Below are 27,321 nucleotides of genomic sequence, written 5' to 3' on the forward strand. Positions count from 1 at the left end.
AGGAAAAGGAGTACGTCAAGGCTGTATATTGTCACCCTGCTTATTTAACTTCTATGCAGAGTACATCATGAGGAACGCTGGGCTGGAAGAAGCACAAGCTGGAATCAAGATTGCTAGAAGAAATATCAATCACCTCAGATATGCAGATGACACCACCCTTAGGGCAGAAAGTGAAGAGGAACTCAAAGGCCTCTTGATGAAAGTGAAAGAGGAGAGTGAAAAGGTTGTCTTGAAGCTTAACATTCAGAAAACAAAGATCATGGCATCTGGTCCCATCTCTTCTTGGGAAATAGATGGAGAAACAGTCGAAACAGTGTCAGACTTTATTTTTTGGGCTCCAAAATCACTGCGATTGCTGATTGCAGCCATGAAATTAAAAGACGCTTACTCCTTGGAAGGAAAGTTATGACCAGCCTAGATAGCATATTAAAAAGCAGAGACATTACTTTGCCAACCAAGGTCCGTCTAGTCAAGGCTATGGTTTTTCCCATGGTCATGTATGGATGTGAGTGTTGGATTGTGAAGAAAGCTGATTGCCGAAGAATTGATGCTTTTGAACTGTGGTGCTGGAGAAGACTCTTGAGAGTCCCTTGGACTGCAGGGAGATCCAACCAGTCCATTCTAGAGGAGATCAATCCTGGGTGTTCATTGGAAGGACTTATGCTAAAGCTGAAACTCCAACACTTTGGCCACCTCATGTGACGAGTTGACTCACTGGAAAAGACTCTGATGCTGGGAGCGATTGGGGGTAGGAGGAGACGGGGACGACAGAAAATGAGGTGGCTGGATGGCATTACCGACTCGATGGACATGAGTTTGAGTGAACTCTGTCAGTTGGTGATGGACAGGGAGGCCTGGCGTGCTGTGGTTCATGGGGTTGCTAAGAGTCGGACACGACTAAGCGGCTGAACTGAACTGAACTGAACTGAAGGTCAACAATATACATGCATACATGCATTTCTCAGGCATGCAAGCATCCAGAGGAGAAACACAGAGAGGAAGAGACAGACTGAATTTGGAAAGGTCAAGAAAGACAGGGAACGAGGGAGAGAGACTGAACAATGGAGAGAGTAAATGAATCGATTTCACAGTATTTGCATGAATCTCACTTGAGTTTGGGAAAAGTAACAGTGCTGATTCCCCCTGAAAGGGGGGAAATGACCCAAGATGATGAGACTCAAAAACAAGTATGCGGGGAGCCACTGTTGGGGCAGGCTCCACCACCCCTCGAGGCAGAGTTCGACATTTGAGTAGGACGAGGAATGTTGATATCAGAGGCGGCGATGTCTGAATATTACCTTCCGGTCCTCCCAATGCTGGGGTCAAGAAATAGGCAGGAAGTGGACTTCATCTTCGAAGGTCCCAGAACCCATTTAGGCTTGATTCTGCCCCATTCTGTGCTAGGTCAGCCCTGTGTGGAATCCGTCCAATTGGAAGTCTCAGTGTCCTAGCTCCATGTGAGAGCGGCCCAAAGTTTGAACAGGCACTGGAGCTGTTCGTAGGTTGACAGACCTAGGCAGGAAATGGGAAAGTGATCCCCACTCTGCAGATGGAGAGACTGTAGAAATCCTGGGGCCACATGGCTTGCCCAGGGCCACATCACTTCTGAGAAGAAGGAGCCTGGGCTAAAAGCAGCTGTGTCCTCAGAGCTCAGGCCCTGGCTGCACCCTGGTCTCCTGAAGGGTGTGGGTTGTGCTGTGTGGGTGTCAATTTGCCTGCAGGTGTCCTGAGGGCTTGGGGGAACAACCAGAAACACAGAGGTTCCCTTGGGGAACTTTGTGGAATGGACCTTGGCCACGAAAGCAGGAAATGATATCACTTCCTGGAAACAGAACCCGACAGAACCCGAAACCCGGGTTTCCAGGCCTCCCCAGCAGAGAGGAGCCCCCAGCCAGATCGCTTGCTTTCAAGATGTTCTGCTGTTTGCCCCTGCCCAGAGGCCAGGGCCTCAGGCAAGCTCACAGGCAGAGTGTGTGGGAACGCGGTCGACGCTGGCTCAGGGCCCCCAGAGAGGCCTCTGATCCTTTGCCCGAAGGAACAGAAAGGTAAAAGGGGAGACCCAGGCCAGGTCAGGCCACCTCTCCCGTCCCATATGGGGAAGCCTGAGGCCTTTCCTTGTGTGTGGATGGGGGTTTCTTGGGGTGTGTCTGCCTCAGGCAAGCCCAGCCGCATGTGGGTCAGGAGCCCTTGGGTCGCTTGTGTCCACACCCCAGGGGAGAGCATGCTGGGTGGCATGGGGAGCGTCCGGGCTGAGACGTGTGCCCAGGCTGACTTCACACCCTCATGGGGGGTCTCCGTCCTACCCGGTGGGTACTGAGCAGACACCCGTATCTGTTCTTTTTGGGAGCAGACGGGCAGAAACTTTAGACATCTTGTCCAGGCTCAGCTCAGAAATATTGAAGCAGGGCTGGCCGGTGGTCAATATCATTGCATAGCGTCCCACCCGACGTGGCCCCTGAGGTGCACACCCCATCAACCTCCCAGAGGGAGGTTTCAGAGCACCACCCCCTTCCCTGGAGGCCCAGTGCAGTCTCCAGGTGAGCGTGACCACGGAGGGCTCAGGCGAACTGGCGATGAAGAGGAAGCGGGCAAGCCCTGCTGCTCAGACACCACCCAGCACACACCCAGGTATCCAGTCTCAGGCTGCCACTGAGCTCAGCACAGCCAGCTCTAAACCAGAGCACTGAGAAGCCCTGCCTCGGAGGCAGCAGGAGGACCTGGAACCCAACACAGCAGAGCACAGAGGTGAGGCGGCTGGGGATACTGCATGTGAGTGTGGGGAGGCGGTGCTGAGCCACACAGGGATGAGTCCTCAAGAGCTGAGGCTGGGCCTGGACCAAAGTCTGGACTCAAACCTCCCATCTTGGAGACTGCAGAGAAGACATCAATGCTGGGCCTTCTTAGCGCATCTCTAGGAAGCTTTCATGCCCACTTAGGCACATGGCAAGGCTGCCCTGTGGCAAACTCTTCTTTTCCCCAAGCTCTAGCTCTGGCCGTCAAACTCATCCAGCCTCCACGAACAAGACCTGTCCCTACAGATGTGGGAGCTCCAGGTGCAGGACCCAGGGATCCAATGAGGGGAGATCGAGACCTGAGACGTCCCCACCCAAAGACACGGGGCAAGCCGGGTACTGGCCAGCACCCTCAGCACGTTGGATCTCTGTGCCTGCAGGATCCCCAGCCCCAGGCCCTGATGTCCTACCCCACCTTCCAGAACCTCCACCTCCACGTGCACTTGCAGCTGCTTGGGCTTTGGCGGCAGAACCCTAGTCAGGGCCTGAGTGACCACCTGGGCAGGGGCAGCCTGCCCTGGCTCCTGCCAAGGACTCAGACGCACACCATTTCTGTCCCTCCCCTGCAGGGAGAACAGGCCCCAGTTCTGGACATAGACTCAGAGCCCTTTTGGCAAATACCTGGTCCAAGGGTGCGGTTGGCTCTGCAGCCTCCATCCCTGTGTGTTCCCCGTGGACGCCGTCCACTCTCTCCCCACCCAGGGGAGACTGAATTCCCTTCCCCTGAACTGATTTTCATCAGCCTCCTAGGCATCTTTCTTCTCATCTTTTATGTTTTTTGTGGCTTTATGTATATTTTGCTCATAAGTGTGTATCAATAAATTTTCCTTCCTTGAAGCCATCTGGGAATATGGAGGCCTTCACAATGCTCTGTAAGCATCACCACTGTCTACATTCAGACAAACTCGTTCTATTCCCCCACTTCCCAGCAAAGCCTAGATTCATGGCAAGCATTCCCCGTTCCTCTCTCCCGCTCCTGACAACATTGAGTCTACTTTTCTCTGCATTTCTTCCCATCCTTTTGAGGCCACAATCAATGCCAATCACTGAAATGAAAGGAAACTGGATTTTTCTCTGACTGAAGTTGAAAGTTGCAGTCTCTCAGTATTGTTAGAATCTTGGCATCCCCATGAATTCTACAGTCTGTGGAATTCTCTAGAGCAGAATCATGGAGTGGGTAGCTTTTCCTTTCTCCAGAGGAGTTTCTGACTCCCCACATATTGGAAGACCAAACTTCAGAATTCTCGTTTCTATGTCATTTGAAGGAGCCTTTGGGTAACTGAAAGGACAGTGTAGCTCCTTTCAATATGTCATCTGCCAAATGAAGCCTCTTGGCAAATGTGCTCAAAATCTCCAGGTAGGCAGTGCTGTGGTAATTGGGACTCCTCAGGCACAAGGGAAATGCTGAGTTCTTCTGCCGGAACAAACAAACTCACAACAATAAACCAGGCAGGAGAAATGGAAAGATAAACCCACACCAACAAAGGGAGAAGTGTTCCTCAGAGCACAAAGCCAGAGAAGACCCACCATCCTTTTGGCCCCCATATCCTCGAGAAAATCAGTGATCGGGAAGGAAAGAGAAGAAACATATGCAGGTCCAATGAGAGGAAATGCACCTGTCTCGTGTAGGTCAGAGATGGCCTGACACTTCGCATGGACACGTGGGCAAAGGGAAACACAGTGCAGGTGGCAGTGGTCATCATCTCAGAGCTAGGTGCTCCAGATGGTGACAACCAGCCTTCGGGACCACAAGAGGAAGCGGAGGGCCTAGCAGAGCCCATAGACATCTCTCTCGCTCTCTGGGAGAAGAGTGTGCAGGACCCATCAAAGTCCCACAGGAGCATCTCTTGGTGATCAGTGCCCACCCTCAGGGTGGATCCCACTCCACTTCTGGCACGGTTGTTTCTGTCTGCTGAGATGCTCACCTCTGGCGGTCCGAAGCCACAGGCCTGCTGGGCGCCTGCCGAGACGAAACTCCCTTCAGCTGCTCACACAGCCAAGGGCAAAAGAGGATACCTGTGGCCTGCGGCTCACAGATGGAAGATCAGAACCCTGTCAACCCGACCTGGGGATCGCTGCTGAAATGGAGGCTGCACCCGAGTTCCTTCTCACTGGAAACAGAGAAAGTCTGATTGGCTATTGTTCGTCGGGTACATCCAGAAAGTTTAATTAGCGGATAGGGGCGACCTGTACGTGGAGTGCAGAATTTCATAGTTTTTCTCGAATTGCGACATGAAGCTTGGAGGTCTTCTCGAGTTACGATGGGAACCACTGTGACTCGTTTGTTTTGCCTCATGGAAGTCAGGTCTCCTGTCGTGTTGTAAGTGGGACTTCGTGATTCCTTTCGAGTCGTTGCAGGGCATGAGGGTTACATTTAGACTTGAGAGGGTAAACTCAGTTTTCCTCTCCAGTGGCCACAGGGATCTTGGGGTTGCTATGAAAGTTCCCCTGGGGAGTCAGGCCTAGTCTTCGTTGAGGAGGGAACTAAGATTTCCCCCCAAGTTGTAAAAGGATTATCAGGCCTGCTATCTGTTTGAGTGGGAAATTTGGGCTTTTTCGAGAGGCTCAGCGGGGGATTAATGCCTCCGATCTCGTTAGGAGTTGATACTCCGTGTTCCACTGGAGCTGCTGCAAACACAACATGACTCATCTCTAGTTGAGTGTGAACTTGGAGTCCTTTGACCTTGCTGCAGTATCTATTGGGTTGCCCTCGAGTGTCAATAGATGTGACAGGACTCATCAAGTGGTGTGAGTGGAAGTTGGGATTCCTCTTCATTTGAAAGTGGAATGTCCCATTATCTTCAGCTGAGGTGTGATCACAGACCTTCTCTTAAATTGTGGTGGGGAAATTCAGTTTTCTTCTCTCATAGGGATGGGTATCTCTAGGCGACCCTTAAGTTGCATCAAGGAAGTCAAGCCTCATATCGAATTTGGAAATGGAACTCGGGACTTCTGTCTATGTGTTTCAGGAAAAAAAGATTACCTCATCTTGCTTTGAAAGAGGAATCTCGAGGTTTTGCTCGAGTTGCTCTGGGAAGTTTGGTGATCCACTCGAGTAACGACGGGAATATCAGGGAGCCTCCCGTGTTGTCTCTGGGAAGTCAGAACTCCTTTCCATTTGCAAGAGGAAACTTAGGATTCCTTGGCGTTGCTGCAAAGAAAGAGGTCTACATCTAGATTCGCGTCGGTTTAACTCAGCATTCCTCTCCAGTAGCAACAGAGTTCTTAGGATTGCTCTCAAATTTCACCTGGGGAGTCAGGCCTCCCCTCGTTTTCAGACTTGGAACTCAGCTTCCTTCTCGATTTGTAAAAGGGGTGTTAGGCCACAGTCGAGTTGAATTTGTACCTGGAGATTGTATTGAGAATGCTCGGGGAGTCAGGACTCCACTCATCTTGTGAGTTAATCTTCGAGGATACCTTTGAATCTGTTCAGTGGAATCAGACAATATCTCGAGTGGGTGGGGACACCGGTACCTTTTCCAATTGTGTTTTGAAACCCTGTGGATATTCCCGAGTTTCACGGTGGTACTGGCCTCCTTGTACTGTGCCACGGGAATGCCCGGATTCCATTCCAGACATAGCAGTGGGATCGACTGTCATCTGGAAAAGAGAACTGGAAACAGGGCACTTTGTCAGTTGTGGCAGGAAACTCGGTGTTCTTCTTGATTGGGATGGGGTAGGTCGGTGTTATTTTTCAGTCACATAAGGGATGTTAAGAAACTTCTGGAGTTTCCAATGGGAACGTGGGACTGCCCTTGAGACTCTGCAACGGAAATGCTCCTTATCTCGCCTTTAGGGCAAAATCTTGTTGTTTCTCTCGAGTTGCGGAGGGAAGCTTGGTATCTCTCTCCAGTTGCGAAGGGAACCTAGGAAATCGCTCGTGTTGCTTCAGGGAATTCAGGTCTCCTGTCATCTTGGAAGGGGTACTTCGGGATTATTCTTGAGACGTGGAATGGGAATAGGGCCTCCTCTGCTGTTGAGTCGGAAAAACGTGTGCTCCTCTCCAGTGGGGACAGCTATGTCGGGTAGTTTTTGAGTCGCATAAAGGGTGTCAAGTACCCATTCGAATTTCAAGCGGGAATATGGGATTTCTCTTGAGACTCTGCAATGAAAAATTTCCTCATCTGGCATTGAAGGGATAATCTTGTGGTTTTTCTCGAGTTGCGGCTGAAAGCTTGGGGTTCTTCTCGAGTTGTGACGGAGACCTCAGGAACTCTCTCATGTTGTCCCATGGAAGTCAGGTCTCCTATCATGTTGGAAGGGAAACCTCGGGATTCCTCTCTAGGCACAGCAGAGGAATAGGACCACATCTAGCGTTGAGTCGGTCAACTGTGTGTTCCTCTCCAGTGGAGACAGGGATCTCGGAGTTTCTACGAAGGTTTTACTGGGTGGTCAGGTTTCGTTTCGATTTGAGGCATGGAATTCTGCTTTCCTTTCGAGTTATAAAAGAGGAATCTGTCCTCGTGTCGTGATCAGGCCGTTCATTAGGGCTTTTTCTATAGCCTCATCATGGGTGTCAGATATCCTGTCTTGTTGTGATGTCATAGTCGGTTTTACCTTGGAGTTTTGCTTGATCCTCAGGACCTACCTCGCTTGGAGGGGGAACTCATAGCAGCGGGTAGCTTGTAGTCTCTCTCGAGTTATGACAGGGACCTCAGGAACTCGCTCGTTTTGCTTCTTAGAAGTCAGGTCTCCTTTCGTGTTGCAAGGAAAGCTTCGCGATTACGCTAGAGGTGTGGAATAGGAATAGGGCCTCATCTAAGAATGAGTCTGTATATTATGTTCTCCTCTTCTGTTGGGACTGCTATGTCGGGGAATTTTTGTGTCACATAAAGGGTGTCAAGTACCCCAACGAGTTTCCAGCGGGAATGTGGGATTTCTCTTGAGACTCTGCAGCAGAAAATTTCCTCATCTCGCATTGATGGGCGAATATTTTGGTTTTTGTCCAGCTGAGGCTGGTAGCTTGTAGTTTCTCTTGAGTTGCGACGGGGATCTCAGGATATTTCCGGTATTGTCCCAGGGAAGTCTGGCCTGCTTTCGTGTTGGAACGGAAACCGCAGTATTCTTCCCGTGGCGCACCAGAGGAATAGGGCCAAATCTAGCGTTGTGTGGATAAATTGTGTGCTCTTCCTCAGTGGGTCCGGTTATGTTGGGGAAGTTTTGAGTCACATAAAGGGTGTCAAGTACCCTTTCGAGTTTCAAGCGGGAATGTGGAATTTTAATGAGACACTGCATTGGGAAAGATCCTCATCTCGCCTTGAGGGCTGATCTTTTGGTTTCTCTCAAGTTGTGGCGGGAAGCTTGTGGTCCCACTCGAGTTTCGACAGGGACCTCAGAAACTCACTCGTGGTCTTCAGGGACATTAGTTCTCCTTTCGTGTTGCAAGGACAGCTTCGGGATTACTGTCGAGGCGTGGAATGGGAACAGGGCATGACCTAAGTTTGAGTCCGGAAATTGTGTGCTCCTCAGTACTGGGGACAGCTATGTCAGGGAACGTTTTGGGTCGCATAAAGAGTGTCAAGTACCCGTACGAGTTTCAAGCGGAAATGTGGGGTTTCTCTTGAGACTCTGAAGCAGAAAAGTCCCTCATCATGCCTTGAGGGCAGAATGTTGTGGTTTTTCTTGAGTTGCGGCGGGAACCTTGGAGTCCCTCTCGAATTGGGACGGGGACCTCAGGAACTCGCTCCCATGGACCCTGGAAAGTCAGGTCTCCTTTCGTGTTGGAAGGGCAACTTAGAGATTCCTGTCGAGGTGTGGAATGGGAATTGGGCTTCATCTAGAGATGAGTCCGTTAATTGTGTGCTCCTCTCCTATGGGGACGGCTTAATCAGGGAGCTTTTTGTGTCGCAGAAAGGGTGTCAACTCTCCGTTCGAATTGAAACCGGGAATGTGGGGTTTCTCTTGAGACTCTGCAGCAGAAATATTCCTCATCTTGCATTGATGGGGAATCTTTTGATTTTTCTCGCTTTGCAGCAGGAAGCATGTGGTCTCTCTCGAGTTACGTCGGGGACCTCAGGAACTCGCTCGTGTTGCTTCAGGGAGGTCAGGTCTTCTTTTGTGTTGCAAGAGAGCTTCTGGATTACTCTGGAGGCGTGGAATGAGAATAAGGCCTCATCTAAGAATGAGTCTGTAAATTATGTTCTCCTCTCCATGCAGGCAGCTTTATCATGGAACTTTTTGAGTCGCATAAAGGGTGTCAAGTACCCGTAAGTGTTTCAAGCGGAAATGTGGGATATCTCCTGAGACTCTGCAGTGGAAAATTTTCTCATCTTACTTTGAGGGTAGAATCTTGTGGTTTTTCTCGAGTTGTGCCGGGAAGCTTGGGGTCCCTCTCTAGTTGCGCCGGGGACTTCAGGAATTCACTTTTGTTGCTTCAGCGAAGGAAGGTCTCCTTTCTTTTTGCAAGAAGAGCTTCGGGATTACTCTTGAAGCGTGGAATGGGAATAGGGCCTCATATAACATTGAGTCCATAAATCGTGTGCTCCACAGCACTGGAGACTGCTATGTCAGGGAACTTTTTGAGTCACCTAAACGGTGTCAAGTACCCATTCGAGTTTCAAGCGGGAATGTGGGATTTCTCCTGAGACTCTGCAGCAGAAAATTTCCTCATCTCACATTGATGGGGGAGTCTTGTGGCTTTTCTCGAGTTGCGGCGGGAAGCTTGGGGTTCTTCTCGAGTTGTCATGGGGACCTCAGGAAATCACTCTTGTTGCCCCAGTGAAGGAAGGTCTCCTATAATGTTGGAAGGGGAACCTCAGGATTCCTCTCCAAACACAGCAGATGAATAGGGCCATACCTAGTGTTGATTTTGTTAACTGTGTGTTCCTCTCCAGTGGGGATATGCATCTTGGAGTTGCTCTCAACATTCACCTGGGGCTCTTCTCGTGTTCAGGCATGGAACTCCACTTTCTTCTCGATTTGTAAAAGGGGTGTTAGACCACAGTCGAGTTGAATTTGTAACTGGAGATTGTATCGAGAATTCTCGGGGAGTCAGGTCTCCATTCTTCTTGTGAGTTGATACTGGAGGATACATTTGTATCTGTGCCGTGGAATCCTACAATATCTCTAGTGGGTGGGGACATCGGTTCCTTTTCCAATTGTGTTTTGAAACCCTGTGGATTCTCCCTAGGTTCAAGGTGATCCTGGCCCCCTCCTAGGGTGCGACGGAAACATCTGGATTCCATTCCAGACAAAGCAGGTGAATCGACTGTCATCTGGAAAACAAGACTGTATAACGGGGCACTTTGTCAGTTGTGGCAAGAAACTCAGTGTTCCTCTCAACTGGGGCGGGGTATGTCAGTGTAATTTTTGCGTCGCATAAAGGATGTAAAGTTACCTGTCATGTTGGAAGCTGGAATGTGGGATTTCTTTTGAGAATCTGCAACGGAAATGTTCCTCATCACGCTTTGAGGGCAGAATTTTCTGGTTTTCCTCGAGTTGTGGCGGGAAGCTTTGGGTGCCTCTCGAATTGTGATGGGGAACTGAGGAACTCGCTTGTGTTTCCCCAGGAAAGCCAGGTCTACTTTCCTGTTGGAAGAGGAATTTCAGGATTCCTCTGGAGGCGTGGAATAGGAATTGGGCTTCATATAGAGATGAGTTCGTTATTGTGTGCTATTCCCCTGTGGGTTCGGCTTAATTAGGAAGCTTTTTTTGTCACAGAAAGGGTGTCAAGTACCCGTACGAGTTTCAAGCGGAAATGTGGGATATCTCTTGAGACTCTGCAGCAGAAAAGTCCCTCATCATGCCTTGAGGGCAGAATGTTGTGTTTTTTCTTGAGTTGCGGCGGGAACCTTGGAGTCCCTCTCGAATTGGGACGGGGACCTCAGGAACTCGCTCCCATGGACCCTGGAAAGTCAGGTCTCCTTTCGTGTTGGAAGGGCAACTTAGAGATTCCTGTCGAGGTGTGGAATGGGAATTGGGCTTCATCTAGAGATGAGTCCGTTAATTGTGTGCTCCTCTCCTGTGGGGACGGCTTAATCAGGGAGCTTTTTGTGTCGCAGAAAGGGTGTCAACTCTCCGTTCAAATTGAAACCAGGAATGTGGGGTTTCTCTTGAGACTCTGCAGCAGAAATATTCCTCATCTCGCATTGATGGGGAATCTTTTGATTTTTCTCGAGTTGCGGCACTAAGCATGTGGTCTCTCTTGAGCTACGTCGGGGACCTCAGGAACTCGCTTGTGTTGCTTCAGGGAGGTCAGGTCTCCTTTCGTGTTGCAAGAGAGTTTCTGGATTAACGGAAGTCATCGAGAGAATAGGGCCTCATCAAGGAATCAGTCTGTAAATTGTGTTCTCCTCTCCGTGCAGGCAGCCATTTCATGGAACTTTTTGAGTCACATAAAGGGTGTCAAGTACCCGTAAGAGTTTCAAGCGGAAATATGGGATGTCTCTTGAGACTCTGCAGCGGAAAATTTCTCATCTCACACTTAAGGTAGAATCTTGTAGTTTTTCTCAAGTTGTGGCAGGAAGCTTGGGGACCCTGTCAAGTTGCGCCGGGGACCTCAGGAATTCACTCGTGGTGCTTCAGCGAAGTCATGTCTCCTTTCGTTTTGCAAGAAGAGCTTCGGGATTACTCTCGAAGCGTGGAATGGGAATAGGGCCTCATCAAATGTTGAGTCCGTAAATTGTGTGCTCCTCTCCAGTGGGGACGGCATAGTCAGGGAACTTTTTGTGTCACAGAAAGTGTTTCAAGTACCCTTTAGAGTTTCAAGTGGGAATGCGTGATTTCTCTTGAGACTCTTCAGGAGAAATGTTCCTCATCTCGCATTGAGGAGAGAATCTTGTGGTTTTTCTCGAGTTGCAGCTGAAAGTTTGGGGTCCCTTTCGGGTTGAGACGGGGATCTCAGGAACTGGCTAGTGTAGCCCAAGGGAAGTCAGGTCTCCTTTCTTCTGATAGGGGAACTTCGAGATTACTCTTTAGGCGTGGAATGGGAATAGGGCATCATCTAAAGTTGAGTCCATAAATTGTGTTCTCCTCTTACGTGGGGAGAGCTATGTCAGGGAATGTCTTGAGTCGCATAAAGGGTGTCATGTATCCATTTGAGTTTCAAGCGGGAATGTGGGATTTCTCTTGAGACTCTGCAGGGGAAATTTTCCTCATCTCACCTTGAATGCAGAATCTTCTGGTTTTTCTGTGGTGTGGCATGAAGCTTGGGGTCCTTCTCGAGTTGCGACGGGGCCCTCAGATATTCGCTTGTCATGCCCCAGGGAAGTCAGGTCTCCTTGCGTGTTGGAAGGGAAACTTCGGGTTTATTCTGGAGGCATGGAATGGCAAATGGAAGTCATCTAGAAATGAGTCCTTAAATTGTGTGCTCCTCTCCAGTAGGGACGGCTTAGTCAGGGAACTTTTATGGTTGCCGAAAGGGTGTCAACTACCCGTTCGAATTTCAAGTGGGAATGTGGGTTTTCCCTTGAGACTCTGCAGCAGAAAATTCCTCATCTCGCATTGCTGGGGGAATCTCGTGATTTTTATCGAGTTGCGGCGGGAAGCTTGTAGACCCTCTCAAGTTGTGACAGTGACCTCAGAACCTAGCTCTTTTTACTTCAAGGAGGTCAGGTCACTGTTCTTTTGGCAAGGGGAGCTTCGGGATTACACTCGAGGCGTAGAATGGGAATACGGCCTCATCTAAAATTGAGTCCATAAATTGTGTTCTCCTCTCCAGTGGGGACAGCTATGTCAGCGAATGTCTTGAGTCGCATAAATCGTGTCAAGTACCCGTTCGAGTTTCAAGCGGGAATGTGTGATTTCTGTTTAGACTCTGCAGCAAAAATATTCCGTATCTCGCATTGAGGGGAAAATCTTGTGGTTCTTCTCGAGTTGCAGCTGAAACCATGGGTTCCCTTTCGGGTTAAGACGGGGATCTCAGGAAATCGCTCCTGTAGCCCCAGGGAAGTCAGATCTCATTTCCTGTTGTAAAGGGTACTTCGGGATTTATCTCGGGGCATGGAATGTGAATTTGGACTCATCTAGAGATGAGTCTGTTAATTGTGTGCTCCTCTGCAATGGGGACGGCTTAGTAAGGGAGCTTTTAAGGTTGCAGAAACGGTGTCAAGTACCCGTTCGAATTTAAGCGGAAATGTGGGAATTCCCTTGAGACTCTGCAGCAGAAAATTCCTCATCTCACATTGATGGGGTAATCTCGTGGTTTTTATCGAGTTGCGGCGGGAAGCTTGTAGTCCTTCTCGAGTTGGGACAGTGACTTCAGATCCTAGCTCTTTTCACTTCAGGGATGTCAGGTCACCCACCTTGTTGCAAGGAAAGCTTCAGGATTACACTCGAGGCATAGAATGGGAATACCACCTCATCTAAAGATGAGTCCATAAACTGTGTTCTCCTCTCAAGTGGGGACAGCTATATCAGGGAATGTCTTGAGTCGCATAAAGTGTGTCAAGTACACGTTGGAGTTTAAAGCGGGAATGTGGGATTTCTCTTGAAACTCTGCAAGGGAAATTTTCCTTACTTCATGTTGAGTGCACAATCTTGTGGTTTTTCACGAGATGCGGCAGGAAGCTAGGGGTCCTTCTCGAGTTTCGACGGGGACCTCAGTAACTCGCTCGTGTTGCCCCAGGGAAGTCAGGTCTCATTTCGTGTTGGAAGCGAAACTTCGGGATTATTCTTCAGGCGTGGAATGGGAATTGGAAGTCATCTAGAGATGAGTCCGTAAATTGTGTGCTCCTCTCCAGTAGGGACAGCTTAGTCAGGGAACTTTTATGGTTGCAGAAATGGCGACAAGTACCCGTTCCAATTTCAATTGGGAATGTGGGATTTCCTTTGAGATTCTGCAGAAGAAAATTCCTCAACTCGCTGTGATGGGGAAATCTCGTGGTTTTATAGAGTTGTGGCGACAAGCTTGTAGTCCCTCTCGAGTTGGGACAGTGGTCTCAGAACCTAGCGTTTTTTACTTCAGAGAGGTCAGGTCACTTTTCTTGTTACAAGGAGAGGCTCGGTATTTCACTCGAGGAGTAGAATGGGAATAGGGCCCCATCTAAAATTGAGTCCATAAATTGTTTTCTCCTCTCCAGTGGGGACAGCTATGTCAGGGAATGTCTTGAGTCGCATAAAGGGTGTCAAGTACCCATTCGCGTTTCAAGCGGGGATGTGAGATTTCTCTGAGACTCTGCAGGGGAAATTTTCTATTCTCACCTGAGTGCAGAATTTGTGTTTTCTCTCGAGTTGCGGCGGGAAGCTTGGGGTCCTTCTCAAGTTGGAACGGGGCCCTCACGAACTGGCTCGTGTTTTCCCAGGGACGTCAGGTCACCAATCATGTGGAAGGGTAACCTCGGGATTCCGTTCGTGGCATGGAATGTGATTTCGGTCTCATCTTGGGTTGAGTCCATTAATTGTGTGCTCCTCTCCCGTGGGGACGGCTTAGTCAGGGATCTTTTTGCGTCGCAGAAAGGGTTTCAAGTACCCTTTCGAGTTTCAAGCAGGAATGTGTGATTTCTCTTGAGACTCTTCAGCAAAAATATTCCTCATCTTGCATTGAGGAGAGAATCTTGTGGTTTTTCTCGAGTTGCAGCTGAAAGCTTGGGGTCCCTTTCGGGTTGCGACGGGGATCTCAGGAACTTGCTCGTGTAGCCCCAGGGAAGTCAGGTCTCCTTTCCTGTTGGAAAGGGTTCTTCAGGAATTCTCTTGAGGCATGGAATATGAATTGGGACACATCTAGAGATGAGTCCGTTAATTGCGTGCTCCTCTCCAGTGCGGACTGCTTAGTAAGGGTCCTATTTATGTCACAGAAATGGTGTCAAGTACCCTTTTGAGTTTAAGCGGGAATGTGGGATTTCTTTTGAGACTCTGCAGGGGAAATTTTCCGCATCACACCGTGAGTGAAGAATCTCGTGTTTTTTCTCGAGTTGCAGCGGGAAGCATGCGTTCCTTCTCGAGTTGCGACAGGGAACTCAGGGACTTGCTCGTGTACTCGCTGGGAAGTCAGGTCTCCTTTCGTATTGGTAGGGGAACATCGGGATTTCTCTTAAGGCGTGGAAACGGAATAGGGCCTCATCTAAAGTTGAGTCCATAAATTGTGTTTTCCTCTCAAGTGGGGAAAGCAATATCAGGGAATGTCTTGAATCTCATAAAGGGTGTCAAGTACACGTTGTAGTTTAAAGGGAGAATGTGGGATTTCTCTTGAAACTCTGCAAGGGAAATTTTCCTCATCTCACGTTGAGTGCACAATCTTGTGCTTTTACATGAGATGCGGGGTAAACTAGGGGTCCTTCTCGAGTTTTTATGGGGACCTCAGTAACTCGCTTGTGTTGCCCCAGGGAAGTCACGTCTCATGTCGTGTTGGAAGGGAAACTTCGCGATTATTCTCGAGGCGTGGAATGGGAATTGGAAGTCATCTAGATATGAGTCCATAAATTGTGTGCTCCTCTCCAGTAAGGACAGCTTAGTCAGGGAACTTTTATGGTTGCAGAAAAGGTGTCAAGTACCCGTTCCAATTTCAAGCGGGAAGGTGATTTCCCTTGAGACTCTGCAGCAGAAATGTTCCTCATCTCGCATTGAGGAGAGAATCTTGTGGTTTTTCTCAAGTTGCAGCTGAAAGCTTGGGGTCCCTTTCGGGTTGAGACGGGGATCTCAGGAACTCGCTCTTGTAGCCCCAGGGAAGTCAGGTCTCCTTTCCTGTTGCAAAGGGTACTTCGGGATTTCTCTCGAGGCATTGAATGTGAATTGGGACACATCTAGAGATGAGTCCGTTAATTGTGTGCTCCTCTCCAGTGGGGACTGCTTAGTAAGGGTCCTATTTATGTCGCAGAAATGGTGTCAAGTACCCGTTATAGTTTCATGCATGAATGTGGGATTTCTCTTGAGACTCTGCATGGGAAATTTTCCTCCTCTCACCTTGAGTGCAGAATCTTGTGTTTTTTCTCATTTTGTGGCGGGAAGCTTTTGGCCCTACTCGATTTCCAACAGGGACTTCAGAAACTCGCGAGTGTAGTCCCTGGGAAGTCAGGTCTACTTTTGTTTTCATAGGGGAACATCGAGATTACTCTCGAGGCGTGAATGAAAATAGGGATCAGCTAAATTTGAGTCCATAAATTGTGTTGTCCTCTGAAGTAGGGACAGCGATATCATGATTGTCTTGAGTCGCATAAAGTGTATCAGTTCCTCTTTCGCGTGTCAAGCGGGAATGTGGGATTTCTCTTGAGACTCTGCAGGGGAAATTTTCCTCACCTAACCTTGAGTGCAGAATCTTGTGGTTTTTCTCACGTTGCAGCGGGAAGCTTGGGGCCCTTCTCGAGTTGCGACAGGGACCTCAGTACCTCGCCCTGTAGTCCCTGGGAAGTCAGGTCTCCTTTCGTTTTGGTAGGGGAATTCGGGATTACTAGTGAGGCCTGGAAGGGAAATAGGCCTTCATTACTGTTGAGTTCATAAATTATGTTCTCCTCTCAAGTGGGGACTGCTATGTCAGGGAATGTCTTGAGTCGCATAAAGGGTGTCAAATACCCGTTCTCATTTCAAGCGGGAATGTGAGATTTCTCTTGAGACTCTGCTGGGGACATTTTCCTCATGTCACTTTGAGTGCAGACTCTTGTGGTTTTTCTCTTGTTGTGGCGGGAATCTTGGGGTCCTTCTCGAGTTACGAAAGGGACCTCAAAAACACGCTCTTGTAGTCCATGGAAATTCAAGACTCCTTTCGAATCCTGGAGTCTTTCTGGAGTTCCGACAGGGACCTCAGGAACTCCCTGGTGTAGTCCCTGGGAAGTCAGGTCTCCTTTCATTTTGGTAGGGGAACATCGGGATTACACTCGAGGCGTGGAATGGGAATAGGGCCACATCTATGCTTGAGTCCATAAATTATGTTCTCCTCTTAAGTGGGGATAGCTATGACAGGGAATGTCTTTAGTCGCATAAAGGGTGTCACGTACCCGTTCGCGTTTCAAGCAGATATGTGGGATTTCTCTTGAGACTCTGCAGGGGAAATTTTCCTCATCTCACCTTGTGTGCAGAATCTTGTGGTTTTTCTCAATTTGTGGCGGGAAACTTGGGTCCCTTCTCGAGTTGCGACAGGGACCTCAGTACCTCGCTCTGTAGTCCCTGGGAAGTCAGGTGTCCTTTCGTTTCGGTAGGGGAATTCGGGATTACTAGTGAGGCCTGGAAGGGGAATAGACCTTCATTACTGTTGAGTCGATAATTTGTGTTTTCCTCTCAAGTATGGACAGCTTGTCAGGGAATGTCTTGAGTCGCCTAAAGTGTGTCAAGTTCCCTTTCGCGTTTGTAGCATGAATGTGGGATTTCTCTTGAGACTCTACAGGGGAAATTTTCCTCATCTCACCTTGAGTGAAGAATCTTGTGGTTTCTCTCGAGTTGAGGCGGGAAGATTGGGGTCCTTCTTGAGTTGCGACAGGGACCTCAGGATCTCGCTCGTGTAGCCCCTGGGAAATCAGGTCTCCTTTCGTTTTGGTAGGTGAACATTGGGATTACTCTTGAGCCGTGGAATGGGAATAGGGCCTCATCTAAAGTTGAGTCCATAAATTGTGTTCTCCTCTCAAGTGCGGACAGCTTTGTCAGGGAATGTCTTGAGTCGCATAAAGGGTGTCAAGTGTCCGTTCGTGTTTCAAGCGGGTATGTGGGATTACTCTTGAGACTCTGCAGGGGAGATTTTCCTCATTTCACCTTGAGTGCAGAATCTTGTAATTTTTCTCAAGTTGTGGCGTGAAACTTGGATCCCTTCTCGAGTTGCGACAGGGACCTAAGTACCTCGCTCTGTAGTCCCTGGGAAGTCTGGTCTCCTTTCGTTTCGGTAGGGGAATTCGGGATTACTAGCGAAGCCTGGAAGGGAAATAGGGCCTCATTGAAGTTGAGTTCATATATTGTGTTCTACTCTCAAGTACGGACAGCTATGTCAGGGAATGTCTTGTGTCGCATAAAGGGTGTCTAGTACCCGTTCGCATTTCAAGCGGGAATGTCAGATTTCTCTTGAGACTCTGCAGGGGAGATTTTCCTCATGTCACCTTGAGTGCAGAATCTTTTGGTTTTTCTCTTGTTGCAGTGGGAAGCTTGAGGTCCTTCTCGAGTTACGAAAGGGACCTCAAAAACACGCTCTTGTAGTCCCTGGGAATTCAAGTCTCCTTTCGTTTTGGTAGGGGAACATCGGTATTACTATCGAGCCATGGAATGGGAATAGGCCTCATCTAAACTTGAGGCCATAAATTGTGTTCTCTAATCAAGAGGGAATATCTATGTCAGGGAATGTCTTGGGTCGCATAAAGGGTGTCAAGTGCCCAATCGCATTTCAATCGGGAATGTGGGATTTCTCTTGTGACTGCAGGGGAAATTTTCCTCATCTCACCTTGAGTAGAGAATATTGAGGTTTTTCTCGAGTTGCGGCGGGAAGCTTGGGGTCCTTCTCGAGTTGCGACAGGGACCTCAGGAACTCACTCGTACAGTCCCTGGGAAGTCAGGTCTCCTTTCGTTTTGGTAGGGGAACATCGGGACTATTCTCGAGGCGTGCAATGGGAATAGGGCTTCATCTAAATTTGAGTCAATAAAATGTGTTCTCCTCTCAAGTGGCGACAGCTAAGTCAGGGAAATTCTTGAGTGGCATAAACGGTGTCAAGTACCGATTCGCGTTTCAAGTGGGTATGTTGGATTACTCTTGATTCTATGCATTGGAAATTTTCCTCATCTCTCCGTTACTGCCGAATCTTGTGTTTTTTCTCGAGTTGTGGCGGGAAGCTTGGGGTCTTTCTGGAGTTGCGACAGGGCCTCAAGCAGTCGATGGTGTAGGCCCTGGGAAGTCAGATCTCCTTTTCTTTAGGTAGGGGAATATCGGAAATAATCTCAAGGCGTGGAAAGGGAATAGGGCCTCATCTAAAGTTGCGTCCAGAAAGTGTGTTCTCCTCTCCATTGGGGACAGCTATGTCAGGGAATGTCTTGAGTCGCATAAAGGGTGTCAAGTGCCCGACTGCATTTCAATCAGGAATGTGGGATTTCTCTTGAGATGCTGCAGGGAAAATTTTCCTCACTTCATCTTGAGTAGAGAATATTGTGGTTTTTCTCGAGTTTCGGCAGGAAACTTGGTGTCCTTCTCGAGTTGCGACACGGACCTCATGAACTCGCTCGTGTGTTCCTCGGAACTCTGCTCTTCTTTCTTTTTGTTAGGGGAATATCGGGATTGCTCTCGAGGAGTGGAATGGGAATAGGGTCTCATCTAAATTTGCGTAAAAAAAGTGTGTTCTCCTCTCAAGTGGCGACAGCTCTCTCAGGGAAAGTCTTGAGTCACATAAAGGGTGTCAAGTGATGATTCGCGTTTCAAGCGGGAATGTTGGATTACTCTTGAGATTCTGCATGGGAAATTTTCCTCATCACACCTTTACTGCCGAATCTTGTGGTTTTTCTCATGTTGTGGTGGGAATCTTGTGGTCTATCTGGAGTTGCGACAGGGACCTCAGGAACTCGCTCGTGTAGTCCCTGGGAAGTCAGGTCTCCTCTCGTTTTCGTAGGGGAATATCGGAGTTAGTCTCAAGGCGTGGAAGGGGAATAAGGCCTCATCTATGGTTGAGACCATAAATTGTGTTCTCCTCTCAAGTATGGTAATCTTTGTCAGGGAATGTCTTGAGTCGCCTGAAGTGTGTCAAGTACCTGATCGCGTTTCTAGCGGAAAGGTAGGATTTCTCTTAAGACTCTACAGGGGAAATTTTCCTCATCTCACCTTGAGTGCAGAATCTTGTGGTTTTTCTCGAGTTGCAGTGGGAAGCTTGGGGTCCTTCTCGAGTTGTGACAGGGACCTCAGGAAGTCGATAGTGTAGTCCCTGGGAAGTCAGATCTCCTTTTGTTTTGAAGGGGAACATCAGGATTACTCTCAAGGCATGGAAAGAGAATAGGGCCTCATCTAAAGTTGCGTCCAAAGAGTGTGTTCTCCTCTCAAGTGGGGACAGCTATGTCAGGGAATATTTTGAGTCTCATAAAGGGTGTCAAGTACCCGTTCGCATTTCAAGCGGGAATGTGGGATTTCTCTTGAAACTCTGCAGGGGTAATTTTCCTCATCTCACCTTGAGTGCAGAATTTTGTGGTTTTTCTCGAGTTGCGGCGGGAAGCTTAGGGTCTTTCACGAGTTGCGACACGACCTCAGGAACTCGCTTGTGTTGTCACTGGGAAGTCAGTTCTCCTTTTTCTTATTAGGGGAACATCGGGATTACTCTCGAGGCTTGGAATGGGAATAGGGCCTCATCTAAAGTTGAGTCCATAAACTGTGTTCTCCTCTCAAGTGGCAAGAGCTATGTCAGGGAAAGTCTTGAGTCGCATAAAAGGTGTCAAGTGATGATTCGCGTTTCAAGCAGAAATGTTGAATTACTCTTGAGATTTTGCATGGGAAATTTTCTTCATCACACCTTTACTGCCGAATCTTGTGATTTTTATCGAGTTGTGGCGGGAATCTTGGGGTCTTTCTGGAGTTGCGACAGGGACCTCAGGAACTCGCTTGTGTAGTCCCTGGGAAGTCAGGTCTCCTTTCATTTTGGTAGGGGAACATCGGGATTTCACTCAAGGCGTGGAATGGGAATAGGGCCTCATCTATGGTTGAGTCCATAAATTGTGTTCTCCTCTCAAGTACGGACAGCTATGTCAGGGAATGTCTTTAGTCGCATAAAGGGTGTCACGTACCCGTTCCCATTTCAAGCGGATATGTGGGATTTCTCTTGAGACTCTGCAGGGGAAATTTTCCTCATCTCACCTTGAGTGCAGAATCTTGTGGTTTTTCTCAAGTTGCGGCAGGATGCTTGGGGCCCTTCTCGAGTTGCTACAGGAACCTCAATACCTCGCTCTGTAGTCCCTGGGAGGTCAGGTCTCCTTTGTTCTGGTAGCCGAATATCAGGATTACTCTCAAGGCGTGGAGAGGAATAAGGCCTCATCTAAAGTTGAGACCATAAATTGTGATCTCCTCTCAAGTATGGCTATCTTTGTCAGGGAATGTCTTGAGTCGCCTAAAGTGTGTCAAGTATCCGATCGCATTTTTCACTGGAATGTGGGATTTCTCTTGAGACTCTGCAGGGGAAATATTCCTGATCAGACCTTGAGTGCAGAATCTTTTGGTTTTTCACGTGTAGTGGGAGGAAGCTTTGACCTTCTCGATTTGCGACAGGGACGTCAGGAACTCTCTAGTGTAGTCCTGGGAAGTCAGGTCTCCTTTCGTTTTTGTAGGGAAATATCGGGATTACTCTCAAGGAGTGGAAGGGCAATAGGACTTCATTAAAGTTGAGTCCATAAATTGTGATCTCCTCTCAAGTGGGGACAGCTGTGTCAGAGAATGTCTTGAGTGGCATAAAGGGTGTCCAGTACCCGTTCGCGTTTCATCAGGGAATGTGGGATTTCTCCTGAGACTCTGCATTGGAAATTATCTCCATCTCACCTTGAGTGCAGAATCTTGTTTTCTCTCGAGTTGCGGCTGGTAGCTTGGGGTCCTTCTCGATTTGCAACAGGGATCTCTTGAACTCGCTCATGTAGTCCCTGTGAAGTCACGTCTCCTTTTGTTTTGGTAGGTGAACATACGGATTACTCTTGAGGCATGGAATGGGAATAGGGCCTCATCTAAAGTTGAGTCCATAAATTGTGTTCTCCTCTCAAGTGGGGACAGCTATGTCAGGGAATGTCTTGAGTCGCATAAAATGTGTCCAGTACCCGTTCGCGTTTCATCAGGGAATGTGGGATTTCTCCTGAGACTCTGCATTGGAAATTTTCCCCATCTCACCTTGAGTGCAGAATCTTGTGGGTTTTCTCAAGTTGCGGCGGGAAGCTTGGTGTCCTCCTAGAGTTCCAACAGGTACCTCAAGAACTCGATCGTGTAGTTTCTGGGAAGTCAGGGCTCCTTTCGTGTTGGTAGGGGAATATTGGTATTACTATCGAGGCATGGAATGGGAATAGTGCCTCATCTTTGTTGGCCCATAAATTGTGTTCTCCTTTCAATTGAGGACAGCTATGTCAGGGAATGTCTTGAGTCGCGTAAAGGGTGTCAAGTACCCGCTAGCGTTTCAAGCGGAAATGTGGATTTTCTCTTGAGATTTCAGGGGGAATTTTCCTCATCTCACCTTGAGTGCAGAATCTTGTGGTTTTTCTCGAGTTGCGGTGGGAAGCTTGGGTTCCTTTTTGATTTCTGATAGGGACCTCAGGAACTCACTCCTGTAGTCCCTTGGAAGTCAGGTCTTTCGTTTGGTAAGGGAACATCCGGATTACTCTAGAGGCATAGAATGGGGATAGGGCCTCATCTCAAGTTGAGTCCATAAATTGTGTTCTCATCTCATTTGGGGACAGCAATATCAGGGAATGACTTGAGTCGCATAAAGGTTGTCAAGTACCCATTAGCGTTTCAAGCGGGAATTTGGGATTTCTCTTGACTCTGCCGGGGGAAATTTCATCATCTCACCTTGAGTGCAGAATATTGTGGGTTATCTCGCGTTGCGGCGGGAAGTTTCGGGACCTTCTCCAGTTGCGAAACAGACCCCAGGAACTCGCTCATGTAGTCCCTGAGAAGTCAGGTCTCTTTTCGTTTTGGCAGGGGAATATCGGCATTACTCTCAAGGCATGGAAGGGCAATAGCGCTTCATTAATGTTGAGTCCATAAATTGTGTTCTCCTCTCATGTGGGGACAGCTATGTCAGGGAATGTCTTGAGTCGCATAATGGGTGTCCAGTACCTGAGCGCGTTTCAAGCAGGAATGTGGGATTTCTCTTGAGACTCTGCAGGGGAGATTTTCCTGATCTCAACTTGAGTGCAGAATCTTGTGGTTTTTCTCCAGTTGCGGCACAAAGCTTGAGTTCCTTTTCGAGTTGGGAAAGGGAGCTCAAGAACATGCTCGTGTAGTCCCTGGTAAATCAGGTCTCCTTTTGTTTTGGTAGGGGAACATTGGGATTACTCTCAAAACGTGGAATGGGAATAGGGCCTCATCTAAAGTTGAGTCCGTAAATTGTGCTCTCCTCTCAAGTGTGGACAGCTATGTCAGAGAATGTCTTGAGTCGCATAAAGGGTGTCAAGTATCCGTTAGCATTTCAAGCTGGAATGTGGGATTTCTCTTTAGACACTGTGGGGGAAATTTTCCTCATCTCACCTTTAGTGAAGAATCTTGTGGTTTTTCTCCAGTTGCGACGTGAAGCTTGGTGTCCTTCTCGAGCTGCGACAGGGACCTCAGGAACTCGCTCGTGTAGTCCCTGGGAAGTCAGGTCTCCTTTCGAATTGGTAGGGGAACATGGGGATACAAGCGAGGCGTGGAAGGGGAATAGGGCCTCATTAAAATTGAGTCCATCAATTGTGTTCTCCTCTCAAGTACGGACAGCTATGTCAGGGAATGTCTTGTGTCGCATAAAAGGTGTCAATTACCGGTTCGTGTTTCAAGCGGGAATGTGGGATTTCTCTTGAGACTGCAGGGGAGATTTTCCTCATGCCACCTTGAGTGCAGAATCTTGTAGTTTCTCTCTTGTTGCGGCGGGAAGCTTTGGGTCCTTCTCGAGTTGCGACGGGGACCGCAGTTACTTACTGGTCCTGCCCCAGGGAAGTCAGGTCTCCTTACATGTTGGAAGGGAAACTTCGGGATTATTCTCCAGGCGTGGAATGGCAAATGGAAGTCATCTAGAAATGAGTCCTTAAATTGTGTGCTCCTCTCCAGTAGGGACGGCTTAGTCAGGGAACTTTTATAGTGCAGAAAGGGTGTCAAGTACCCGTTCGAATTTCAAGCGGTAATGTGGGTTTTCCCTTGAGACTCTGCAGCAGAATATTCCTCATCCCGCATTGATGTGGGAATCTCATGGTTTTTATCAAGTTGATGGGGGAAGCTTTAGTCCCTCTCGAGTTGAGACAGTGCCCTCAGAGGCTAGCTCTGTTTACTTCAGGGAGGTCAGGTCACTTTTCTTTTTGCAAGGAGAGTTTCGGGATTACACTTGAGGTCTAAAATGGGAATACGGCCTCATCTAAAATTGAGTCCATAAATTGTGTTCTTCTCTCCAGTGGGGACAGCTGTGTCAAGGAATGTCTCGGGTCGCATATAGTGTGTCAAGTCCTAGTTCGAGTTTCAAGCGGGAATGTGGGATTTCTCTTGAGACTCAGAATGGGAAAATTTTCCTCATCACACCTTGAGTGCACAATCTTGTGGTTTGTCTCGAGTTGCGTCGGAAGCTTGGGGTCCTCTTCGACTTACAAAGGGCACCTAAGGGACACGCTCGTGTTGTCCCTGGGAAGTCAGGTCTCCTTTCCTCTGGTAGGGGACTTCGGGATTACTCTTGAAGCGTGGAATGGGAAAAAGGCCTCAGCTAAAGTTGAGTCCAGAAATTGTGTTCTCCTCTCAAGTGGGGACATCTATATCAGGGAATGTCTTGAGTCGCATAAAGGGTGTCAATTGTCCGTTCGGATTTCAAGCCCGAATATAGAATTTCCCTTGAGACTCTGCAGGGGAAATTTTCCTCATCTCACATTGAGTACAGAATCTTGTGTTTTTTCTCGAGTTGCGGCTGGAAGCTTGGGGTCCTTCTCGAGTTGCGACGGGGAACTCAGTTACTTGCTGGTCATGCCCCAGGGAAGTCAGGTCTCCTTGTGTTTTGGAAGGGAAATCTCGGGATCATTCTCGAGGCGTGGAATGGCAATTGGACGTCATCTAGAGATGAGTCCATAAATTGTGTGCTCCTCTCCAGCAGGGACGGCTTAGTCAAGGAACTTTTATGATTTCAGAAAGGGTGTCAAGGTCCTGTTCGAATTTTAAGCGGTAATGTGGGTTTTCCCTTGAGACACTGCAGCAGAAAATTCCTCATCTCACATTGATTTGGGAATCTCGTGGTTTTTATCGAGTTGCTGCGGGAAGATTTTAGTCCCTCTCAAGTTGACACAGTGACCTCAGAACCTAGCTCCTTTTACTTCAGGGAGGTCAGGTCACTTTTCTTTTTGCAAGGAGATCTTCGGGATTACAGTCAAGGAGTAGAATGGGAATACAGCCTCATCTAAAATTGAGTCCATTAATTGTGCTCTTCTCTCAAGTGGGGACAGCTATGTCAAGGAATGTCTTGGGTCGCATATAGTGTGTCAAGTCCTGGTTCGAGTTTCAAGCGGGAATGTAGGATTTCTCTTCAGTCTAAGCATGGGAAAATTTTCCTCATCACACCTTGAGTGCACAATCTTGTGGTTTGTTTCGAGTTGCAGTGCGAAGCTTCTCAAGTTTCGATGGGGACCTCAGAAACTCGCTGGTGTTATCCCAGGGACGGCAGGTCTCCCATCATGTTGGAAGGGGAACCTCGGGATTCCAATCATGGCATGGAATGTGATTTGCTTCTCATTTTGTGTTGAGTCCGATAATTGTGTGCTCCTCTCCAGTGGCGACGGCTTAGTCTTGGTTCTTTTTGTGTTTCAGAAAGGGTTTCAATACCCTATCGAGTTTCAAGCAGGAATGTGTGATTTCCCTTGAGACTCTGCAGCAAAAATGTTCATCATCTCGCATTGAGGGGAGAATCTTGTGGTTTTTCTCAGGTTGCGGCTTGAAGCTTGGGGTCCCTTTCAGGTTGCAACGGTGATATCAGGAACTCGCTCATGTAGTCCCTGGGAAGTCAGGTCTCCTTTGGTTTTGGTAGGGGATTTCAGGATTACTCTCGAGCCATGGAATGGGAATACGGCCTCATCTAAAGTTCAGCCCACAAATTTTTCTCCTCTCGTGGCGACAGCTATGTCAGGGAATGTCTTGAGTCACATAAAGGTGTCATGGACCCTTTCGAGTTTCAAGCAGGAATGTGGGATTTCTCTTGGGACTCTCCATGGGAAATTTTCCTCAGCTCACCTTGAGTGCAGAAGCTTACGGTTTTTCTCGAGTTGCTTCGGGATGCTTTGGATCCTTCTTCAATGCGACGGTATCTCAGGAATTCGCTCATGTTGCCCCAGGGACATCCGGTCTCCGATCGTGTTGGAAGAGGAACCAGGGGATACTGCTCATGGCATGGAATGTGACTTGGGCATCATCTTGTGTTGCATCCGTTAATTGTGTGTTCCTCTCCAGTGGGGTCAGATTAGTCAGGGATCTTCTTGTATCAAAGAAATGGTTTAAAGTACCCTGTCGAGTTTCAAGGGTAAATGTGCGATTTCTCTTGAGACTCTGCCTTAGAAATATTTCTCATCTCGCATTGAGGGGAGAATCTTGTGGTTTTTCTCGAGTTGAGACTGGATCCTTGGGGTCCCTTTCGGGTTGCGATGGGGATCTCAGGAAATCGCTCGTGTTGCCCCAGGGAAGTCAGGTCTCCTTTCCAGTTGGAAAGGGTACTTCGGGATTTCACTCTAGGCATCGAATGTGAATTGAGCCTCATCCAGAGATGAGTCTGTTAAATATTTGCTCCTCTCCAGTGGGGACGGCTTAGTAAGGGTCCTTTTTGTGTCACAGAAATAGTGTCAAGTGCCCGTTCGAGTTTAAAAGGGTATGTGGGATTTCTCTTGAGACTCTGCAGGGGAAATTTTCCTCATCTCACCTTGAGTGAAGAATCTTGTGGTTTTTCTCGAGTTGCGGCGGAAACTTGGGGTCCTTTTCTACTTACAACGTGCACCCCAGGGACACGTTCGTGTTGTCCCTGGGAATCAGGTCTCCTTTCCTCTGGTAGGGGAACTTCGGGATTATACATGAAGCGTGGAATGAGAATAGGGCCTTATCTAAATTTGAGTCCATAAGTTGTGTTCTCCTCTCAAGTGGGGACAGGTATGTCAGGAAATGTCTTGAGTCGCATAAAGGGTGTCAAGTATCCGTTCGGGTTTCAAGTAAGGAATGTGTGATTTCACTTGAGACTCTGCAGAGAAATGTTCCTCAACTCGCATTGAAGCGAGAATCTTGTGGTTTTTCTCAAGTTACAGCTTGAAGCTTGACGTCCCTTTCCGTTTTTGACGGTGAAATCAGGAACTCGCTCGTGTAGTCCCTGGGAAGTCAGGTCTCCTTTCCTTTTGGTAGGGGATCTTCGGTACTACTCTCGAGGCATGGAATGGGAATACGGCCTCATCTAAAGTTGAGTCCATAAATTGTGTTTTCCTCTAATGTGGCGACAGCTATGTCATGGAATGTCATGAGTCTCATACAGGGTGTCATGTACCCTTTCGAGTTTACAGCGGGAATGTGGGGTTTCTCTTGGGACTCTAAATGGGATATTTTCCTCATCTCAAGTTGAGTTCAGAATCTTATGGTTTTTCTCGAGTTGAGTCGGGAAACTTTGGTTCCTTCTCGATTGCTACGGGGAACTCAGGAATTCGCTCGTGTTGCCTCTGGGACCTCAGGTCTCTAATCGTGTTGAAAGGGGAACCTCGGGATTCCAATCATGGCGTGGACAGTGATTTGGGCATCATCTTGTGTTGAGTTGATTAATCGTGTGTTCCTCTCCAGTGGGACGGATTAGTCAGGGATTTTTGTGTGTCAAAGAAAGGGTTTAAAGTACCCTTTCGAGTTTCAAGGGGGAATGTGTGATTTCTCTTGAGACTCTGCAGCAGAAATATTCCTCATCTCGCATTGAGGGGAGAATCTTGTGGTTTTGCTCGAGTTGCGGCTGGAAGCTTGGGGTCTCTTTCAGGTTGTTATGGGTATCTCAGGAAATCGCAG

The sequence above is a fragment of the Moschus berezovskii genome, chromosome 26 (genome assembly GCF_049115385.1).
Source record: "Moschus berezovskii isolate FMDL1 chromosome 26, NW_MosBer_1.0, whole genome shotgun sequence".
Classification (NCBI taxonomy): Eukaryota; Metazoa; Chordata; class Mammalia; order Artiodactyla; family Moschidae; genus Moschus; species Moschus berezovskii.